We start from the raw sequence: 9,935 nt of genomic DNA on the forward strand, positions 1-9,935 counted from the left end.
CTAGGCAGAGACCCTAATTAGATCTCTTAACAGATTACCAAGCTAGTTGTCACTGTCTTGCCTCAGTCCTCTCATCTTTAGATTAAGCAGATTGGACCAGATCAGGGGTTTCCAGTTTACTCCGTGGACCTCTGTCATTGGAATTACTGGTGGAGCTTTGTGAAAAAAATATATGGCTATACACAGTGCCCAGAAATTCTGATTCAATTGATCTAGAGCAGGGCTCAGAAATCTGTATGTTCCAGGGGATTCTGATATGCAGCTTCATTTGGGACCTCTGAGCATATAGAACATCTCAATCTTTAATGTGCATTGGAATCACGTAAGGATCTTGTAAAATGCAAGTTCTGCCTCAGAAGGACTGGGGAGTGGCCTGAGAGTCTGCATTTCTAATACACTGGTTTAGGCACCACACGTTGAGTAGCAAGAGCCTGGGTCATGTTGGACAGCATTCCCAGCTCTGACGTCTTAAGATTCTAGCTTTCTGGAGGGTTCTCTTAGCCTCTTCCTGCTTGTTCCTTTCTCTGTGCTGAATACTTTATTTTGACTCAGCCTTTCTCTCCAGGCCCCACTGTACTCATGAACACATGTAAGTTTGGCGAGGCTGGACTCTTGGCATTTTTCAAGATGTGGCTTCTTCCCCATTTCCTAAGAAGCCCCAGTTCTTAGCATGTTCCTCCTCGGCATACAGACATTTGATGTCTCGGTCCTGACACCAGCTTCTGTCACCATGTTGGTGCACGGTTATTAGGTTGGTAGGACTTACCTAGGAGGTGGAGGTGGGTGGGGAGTTCTTCCAATGGAGCAGCTTCAGTCCAGCCTTTGGGTGACAGTGGTGGGGGAGGTAGCAGGGACATGCCCCACCCCGCACGTAGGAACAGGGAGACTTATGCTCTTCTTGAGCCCCAGGGGAATGGCGTCTTTCTGTTTTCCTGCTGAATCCTCTTTCCCCCTCTGCTGTCCTGGACTCCATAGAGAGGCCCCTCCATGTCTGCTGGGGACTCCATGACAGCTGGTGGCAGGGGAATGCCGGGGATGACTCACTCTTTGGTGCCTGGGGAAATTGGAAAAGTGTGGCTGAGTGGGTCCCCAGGCTCTGTGTGGAGAAGACAGTCAGGCTGCTTGTTTAGAGGAGTCCCTTTGGCTCACTTTCCCCATCCATTTTTTGGGATTTAGTATTTTTATTACGCTTTATGATCTTCTATACGAACACAAAGTTTTCTCGTGGTTCTCCTAACATTTCACATTATTCCTCTTGTCTGGAATGTCCAGCCTCTTTCTTGCCTATCTGGAAAACTCTTCCTTTTTGTTACAGAACCAGCTCAAATATTACCTTATGCAGGAAGCCTTCCTGCCTGTGGGGTGGAGCCATTTTTTCCCTCCGTGTGTCTGGGAGATGTATGTACAAGAACATGAATCCAAGACAGATGAGGAGGCAAATGATTGTGTCTGATACTGTGCCAGACTGGAAGCAGCCTGAGGCCAGGGCCAGGTATGAAGTCAGCTCTCGGGAAGTTAGATCAGAATTCTTGGGGGTGGACCCAGGCATTGGTGATGTTTTAAAAGTTCCCAGGATTGAAAACAACTTGGAATGCCCATCTACGATTGAGAACCACTCCCTAAGAGATGTGAAGGGGGCTGAGGCTGAAGGTAGGGCTGACTAGCTCAGCCTGTGGAGAGTAGACAGCTATGGGGAGGGAGAAACCTGGAATCTCCTCGTTTCTATGGTGTGTCTTATAGGTAACCTGTCATTCATGTTAGCAGAGTGTTCATTAGTCCACATAATTAATATCTATTGCACTTTACTATGTTCTTAAGTTTAAGGTCTTAATCATGAACCAAATAGCCATAGTCCCTTTTTCCCTGGAGCACGCGAGGAGTTAGAGTCAGAACTCATGAAATCAAAACACAGGGGAAAGTGTTTCAGGTGGGAGTGATGGCATGTGCAAAAACCTGGAGGTAGCAATGCAAATAGCATGTTTGAAGAACTGGAAGAAGGCCAGTGGGCTGGAGCCCAGAGAATGATGGGGAGAAAGTTGGGACTGAGCCTAGAGCCATAGAGGCCAAATAGTGGATCTTTTCAGGCCATGGTAAACATTTGTTTTTTTGTTTGTTTGTTTTTGTTCTTTATCCTAAAGGCAATGACTCACCATGGATCAAGATGGTATGCTGCTGAGAACACCAAGTCCCATTACTCCTGGGAAAGGCATTACCTACTGGAATTTACAATGGGACATCCCACTGGGATGGGTGAGTTACTTTCACCCCTGGGTGAATGGGAACTACTCAGTCTCCACTGGGATCCCATTGTCCTGCTGCACGCAACCCTGTGGAAACACTCTCTTACCTGGAATGAAACATGCACCATTTAAAGAGGGGAGAAGGTGGGGGTCCTGAACGGGCATATCCCTCCCCAGTCATCGCCTCATGCCTGATAGTGCTGTCTCCCCCTGCTAACGTGTACGGTACCTACAACCAGGCCAGATTTCTAAAGCTGCGGCCACGTTAACATCTAAGGATCGGGTCACAGGTGTAACCCCTACGGAAAGGGAACGCCTTCCCGTACAAGTTCATACTCAAAATCTGTCTTTTTGGTCTTAGACTTGTGCTGCTCCTGTGGTGTCTGGTTATGAGATGGGCACCTGATGGAAATACATTTCTACAGTGGGCCCACTTGTATGCCCAGCAAAAGAGTCAATCCAACTGTTGGGTTTGTGGGCAGCTGCCCCTCTCAGGTCATCAGGGCTGGCATGGTGGGTATCCCCACTCCAGGAAGGGGCTTGGAAGGCCCTAAAGCACTCCACTGAGAAAGAACAAGATAGGACAGGCATTTTTATTTTTTAATGTTATGTATTTATTTATTTATTTTTGGCCACACCTCACAGCACAGGATCTTAGTTCTCTGACCAGGGATGGAATCTGTGCCCCAAGCAATGGAATCGCGGAGTCTTAACCACTGGACCGCCAGGGAAGTCCCAGGACTGGTATTCTTTTTTTTTTTTTCTTTAGATCTTGGAGTATAACAGCTTTACACTGCTGTGCCAGTTTCTTCTGTACAGCAAAATGAATCAGCTGTATTTACACATATATCCCGATATCCCCTCCCTCTTGAGCCTCCCTCCCACCCTCCCTATCCCACCCCTCTAGGTCATCACCAATTATCGAGTTGATCTCCCTGTGTTATGCAGTTGCTTCCCACTAGCCATCCATTTTATATTTAGTAGTGTATATATGTTAATGCTACTCTCTCACTTTGTCCCAGCTTCTCCTCCCCCGCCCCTCCCCCCAGCCCCCACAGTAGGACTAGTGTTCTTAGTCTATGTGATATTACCAATACTGATCCAGAAACCTGGCCTGTGGCACACACGATCAATAACACTGGGCACGGGTGTTCCTTTTCTGTCCCTCAAACTACACAGCCCATCAAACTGCTGACCAGAAGGGTCCTAAAAACACCACCATCAGAACCATGGGTGGCTGTGCTTAGATTTGGGATGGGCTCACGTGGCTTATTCCGGGTTATGAACATTTGAGCACATTGCACTCCTGTGTTGGGAACAGAAAAATCCCTCTAAACAGAACCAACCAAATTGCACCAGAGATATGGGATGGATATCACCGGAGTCATGCAGTCATTTTGTCACATTAAAGGATAGTGACTTGTTTGGCGCTGACTGATTGAACCACCCAGGTATTTATTGGGTGACCCTGAATGGGACCTAGTGGTTGTGTGGCACAAATCTTTGGCTGTGACTTCCACCTGGGTGATTGGGCTGCTGCACCTTGGGTTTTACCTGGGCACAGGGTAAAAAAGAAATTGCCGATCTCCCTCTTCTCAAGGCCACATGGATACACTTTATTTTTCCATTGGTACAATCATTTTCCACCTTCTTTGTTCCCTCCACTAGCCTGGAGGCCATTGTAACACACATAGAAGCCCTTACTAAATTCACCCAATAAGTCTTAAGTGATAGCTGCAAAGCCTGTCTTTACTGAACACTGAGTGTCTAATGAGAATAGCTGTCGTCTAAAATAGGATGGCCTGGACATGATTACTGCCTTGCAAGGAGGCACCCGTGCCATTATCCAGAGTGTTGTGTGTTCCTACCTGATGAGTCTACTAATGTATCATTTTATTAAATCACATGAGAGCACAAGTAACTGTCCCAAGTGATCCAACCCCAGCGTAGGGGATTTAATAAATCAGGGGTTCGGATCATGGGGCTTGCTTTATTTATTTGTTTGTTGTTTGTTTATGGCTGTGTTGGGTCTTCCCTGTTGCACACGGGATCCCTCCAGTTGCGGTGAGTGGGGGCCATTCCTGGCCTCAGTGCGTGGGCCCCGCAATGCGGTGGCCCCCCCTGCCGCGGAGCATGGGCTCCAGGCAAGCAGGTCTCAGCAGTGGCGGGTGTGACTTGCTGGCTCCAGGGCGCAGGCTCAGCAGTTGTGGCACATGAGCCCAGCTGCTCCACGGCATGTGGGATCCTCCTGGACCAGGGCTCGAACCTGCATCCCCCACGTTGGCAGGCGGACTCCCAACTACTGCGCCACCAGGGAAGCCCCATGGGGCTTTTGGTGGAAAAATTTATTACTTGTTTTGGATCCTAATCTGTGTTTTCTCTTGCATGTGCCTATACTGTTGCTGTGATATCTGCCTCCGAAGCAGCCAGATAGCCACTGAAAAAGCCACGTCCATGCCAGTGAAACCACTTGCTGAACCCTTGCAAAGGGTTCAAGGTAGCTAATGCTCAAAAAACCCTAACTTCACCATGGTTTTCAGGGAAAGGTTTTTAAAGACAGGGTGAAGGAGAGGGTTGGGGGTGGGTGATCAGCTCATGGACATTCTTCTGATTGGTTGGTGGTGAGGTAATGGGAAGTCAGCATCATCAACCTTCTGGTTCCAAACATTCTGGGGTCTGTGTACTTGTGGGCAGCATGCAGTTAACTTCTTCCACCTGGTGGGGGTTTCAGTATCTGCAAAACAGCTCAAAGGACATGGCTCAGAATAGTATCTATAGCCCCAGAGGAGGAACTAAAAATCCTGGACTTTGTTTAATGGCTAAGTTATTATTATTTTGTCTGGCTTGACTGTTTTCCTTTAGTTCTGCCCTTTCTCACTTCTCTGATGAAATTTATTCTTTGGAACTCAGGGAAAGCCTAGGAATCTAACGTTTTTCTACAGACAAGAGGCAGGCAGAGGATGTGGTGGGGCGGGGGTCTGTCCCAGGAAGACCTGTTCAGTTACACTGGGGGAGGTCACGGAGAGGACATGACTTCTCATTGACCTGCGAGCCGGACCTTGCTGGTTGGAGGAACCTCACCCTTTCCTTTGTCCTTGAAATATACACTCTGCCCATGGTTTCCACGTGGGAGCCATTTTCAAGAGAACACTGAGAGAACGGTGTGTTGTTGAGACCATCTGAACGCCACGCGTGTCTGAACCCATTGAAGGCCTCTGGAGAAGCTTTTAAGATCCTGGCTGGAGGGGGTGGAGATCTACTTGCGACTACCAAGACAAGACTTGCAAGTAATTCTTCCTGCTTACTCAGGGGATTCCTGCCTCTCTCCTCTGTGGCAGCTGAACTATACTATCTATAAGTGGGAGGTTTGTGTGTGGGTGACTTTCCTATTCTCTTTTATCTTTCTCAAGCATCTTCCCTAATATATTTTTTCCGCTATCTAGCTATATTTTGGCATTTGTTTATTGTAGGCCCTGAACTGATGCTATAGTTAACAGACGATTTTAAATAATGGTGTGTTTTCAGGTTGTTTCTTTTCTTTGGTTATTATGAATAATGCTACTATGAACATTCATGAACAGGCTTTTGTGTGGACATATGTTTTCTTAGTTTTATACCTAGGAATGGAATTGCTGTGTTGTATGGTAACTTTAAGTTTTTGAGAAACTGCTAATGTTTTCCAAAGTGGCTGCCTTATTTTACAATCTTACTACCAATGTAGATGGGTTCACCCTTCTCGCATGCCTCACCAACAAACTTTGGTATTGTCCATTAAAAAAAGATTTAACCATCCTAGTGGAATTGAAGTGGTATCTCATTTTGGTTTTGGTTTGCACTTCTCTGATGATTAATGATGTTGCATATTTTTCATGTGCTAATTGGCCTTTTGTATCTTTTTATTTGGAGAAGTATCTATTTAAATCCTTTGTGTACTTTAAAATTGGGTTATTAGTCTTCTTATTGTTGAATTGTAGGAGTTCTTTATATATTTTTATACAGATATCTTATCAGATATAAGATTTGCATATATTTTCTACCTTTCAGTGGGTTGTCTATTCACTCTCCTGATGGTATCTTTTGATGTATAAAACTTGGTGATTTTGATGAAATCCCATTTATCTTTTTTTTTTATTACTGCTTATACTTTTGGTGTCATACCTAAGAAACTAATCTAAGATTAGGCACAGAGATTCATTCCCACACTTTCTTCTAAATATTTTGTAGTTTTAGCTTTTACATTGAGTTAATTTTTGTATGTGTGTGAAGTAAAGGCTCAGCTTCATTCTTTTGCATTTGGATGTCCAGTTGTTCCAGCACTGTTTGTTGAAAATACTATTCTTTCCCCCACTGAATTGTCCTGGAAACCTTGTTGAAGAGAAATTGCCCATAAATGTGAAAGTTTATTTGTAGACTCTCAATTGCATTCCTTTGATCTATATGTCTAGTGTTATACTAGTATGGCAATGTCCTTTTAAAATTTTTTAAAATTTATTTTAATTAATTATTTTTTTGGTTTATTTTTGTTTGTTTTGTTTTTTCTCCCCTCTGGGTAAATATTTTTATTGTTCTTTTTTTAAAAAAAACTTTTTTTAAACTTTTTATTTTTTTATTTTTTACAATAAACTGCATGTATTTAGAGTGTACAATTTGGTATCCCAATCTCCCAATTCATTCCCCCCCCAACCCTCCCCGCTTTCCCCACTTGGTGTCCATATGTTTGTTCTCTACATCTGTGTCTCTATTTCTGCCTTGCAAACCGGTTGATTTGTACCATTTTTCTATAGTCCACATATATGTGTTAATATACAATATTTGTTTTTCTCTTTCTGACTCACTTCACTCTGTATGACAGACTCTAGGTATTGGGGTATAATTGATTTACAATGTTGTGTTAGTTTCAGGTGTACAGCAGAGTGAATCTGTTATGTAAATACATACATCCATCTTTTTTAGATTCTTTTCCCTTATAGGCCATTACAGAGTATTGAGTAGAATCCCCTGTGCTATACAGTAGGTCCTAATTTATTAGTTATCTGTTTTATGTATACTAGTGGTATGTGTCAATTACAATCTTCCAATTTATCCCTCCCTCCTTTACCCCCCTGCCCCCCCGCCCCATAACCATAAGTTTATTTTCGACATCTGTAACTCTATTTTGGTTTTGTAGATAAATTCATTTGTATCCATTTTTTAAGATTCCACATATAAGTGGTATCATGTGATATTTGTATTTCTCTGTCTGACTTACTTCACTCAGTGTGAGAATCTCTAGGTCCATTTATGTTGCTGCAAATGGCATTATTTCATTCTTTTTTATGGCTGACTAATATTCCATTGTATATATGTACCACATCTTTATCCATTTCTCTGCTGATGCATTGTCCTTTTTTTGAATTGAAGTGTAGTTGCTGTAGAATATTATATGTTACAGGTGTATAGTACAGTGATTCACAATTTTAAAGGTTATACTCCATTTATAGTTATTATAAAATATTGGCTATATCCCCCATGTTGTACAATATATCTTTGTAGCTTATTTTATACCTAATAGTATGTACATCTTGATCCCCTACCCTTATCTTGCCCCTTCCCCCTACCCTCTCCCCACTGGTAACCACCAGTTTGTTTTCCATAACTGTGAGTCTGCTTCTTTATTGTTTTATTCACTAGTTTGTTGTATTTTTTAGATTCCACATATAAGTGATATCATATGCTATTTGTCTTTTTCTGTCTGACTTATTTCAGTTAGCATAATGCCCTCCAAGTCCATCCATGCTGCTGTGAATGGCAAAATTTCATTCTTTTTAATGGCTGAGTAGTAGTCCATTGTGTGTGTGTGTGTGTGTGTGTGTGTGTGTGTGTGTATCTATATCTATCTATCTATCTATATGCCACATCTCTTTTATCCATTCATCTGTTGGATGGATACTTGAGTTGTTTCCATATCTTGGCAACTGTTTTTTTAAGTTTTGTTTTTATTATTATTCTTTTTTATTTTTTGGCTGCATTGGGTCTTCGTTGCTGCATGCAAGCTTTCTCTAGTTGCAGTGATCGGGGCCTACTCTTCATTGCAGTGCATGGGTTTCTCAGTGTGGTGGCTTCTCTTGTGGAGCACGGGCTCTAGTAGTTGCAGCATGTGGGCTCAGTAGTTGTGGTACATGGGCTTAGCTGCTCCGTGGCACGTAGGATCTTCCTGGACCAGGGATTGAACCCATGTCACCTGCGTTGGCAGGTGGATTCTTAACCACTCTGCCACTAGGGAAGCCCCTTGGCAATTGTAAATAATGATGCTGTGAACATTGGGATGTATGTATCTTTTTGAATTAGGTGTTTTTATTCTTTTCAGATATATACCCAAAAGTGGAATTGCTGGGTCATATGGTAGTTCTATTTTTAGTTTTTTGAGAAACTTCCATGCTACTTTCCATAGTGGCTGTACCAATTTACATTTCCACCAACAGTGTAGGAGGGCTCCCTTTTCTCCACATCCTCGCCAACAATTGTTGTGTTCTTTTTGATGATAGCCATTCTTGACAGGTGTGAGGTGGTATCTCATTGTGGTTTTGATTTGCATTCCCAGATGATTAGTGATGTTGAGCATCTTTTCATATGAAGTACAGCATTGTCTTAATTACTGCAGCTTTGTAGTAAGTTTTGGAATCAGGAAGTGTGAGTCTTCTGATTTTTCTTTTTCAAGAGTGTATTGGTTATTCTGGTTCCTTTGCATTTCTATGTGAATTTGAGGATCAGCTTGTCATTTTCTGCAAAAAAATAGCTGAGATTTTGATAGAGATTGCATTGAATTTAAATTATTATTTCTAATAGGTGAGGTTTTTTTTTGGATGATTTCTTAGGAATTCAAAAGTATACAGCATCTATCATTTACTTCCTTCTTTCTTTTTTGATTTTTTTTATTGGAATATAATTGCTTTACACTCTTGTTACTTCTTTCTTTATGGTCTGGTTGCCTTCTATTTCCTTTTCTTACTTAATTGTCCTGGCTGGAACCTCTAGTACAATGTTGAATAGCAGTGACGAGTGGCCATCTTTGTGTCATTCTTGATCTTAGAAGGGCAGGAATAGGAAGACTAGATAAAGGGATAGTGACACTCACAAGAAAATCAGATCATGTCCAAGTGATTAGAGTGGGCTGGTGTGAGAGGATGCTTTTTGCAGATGACATGGACTTACCCTGGGTGGGCCTGAAGTAAAGGAAGGTGCCACAGAGGGGGAAATAATACTAGAAAGAAAGACTCTGAGGGAAAATGTGTATAGTATATCTGAGTGAGTGAGTGCTCAGACATAGTCAGCACCCTGTTTTTTTAAATAATTATGGGACAGGAAATGGAGAGGAAACTTGTACAGAGTGAGAGATGTGAGGGCGAGAGCCACTTCAATATTTAATATCGTTCTAAAGTTATATATTGTTTCAGTAAAAAAAAAAACACACTGCATCACACTACATACTAAAAGCCACTGAATTGCAGACTTTAAAAAAGGGTTTTATGGTATATGAACTATATTTCAGTAGAACTGTTGTTAAAAAATAACATATCATAGTGAAATGAAAAAGAAAAAAAATTATTATTCACATGAACTCTACATAGAGAAGACAATTTTCCAATTGATAACACTGGCAGAAGAGTGACAAGGAGGAAATTTTTTTATTGGTTTCATATATGTAAATTGAAAACC

This window comes from Hippopotamus amphibius, chromosome 2 (assembly GCF_030028045.1).
Source record: "Hippopotamus amphibius kiboko isolate mHipAmp2 chromosome 2, mHipAmp2.hap2, whole genome shotgun sequence".
Classification (NCBI taxonomy): Eukaryota; Metazoa; Chordata; class Mammalia; order Artiodactyla; family Hippopotamidae; genus Hippopotamus; species Hippopotamus amphibius.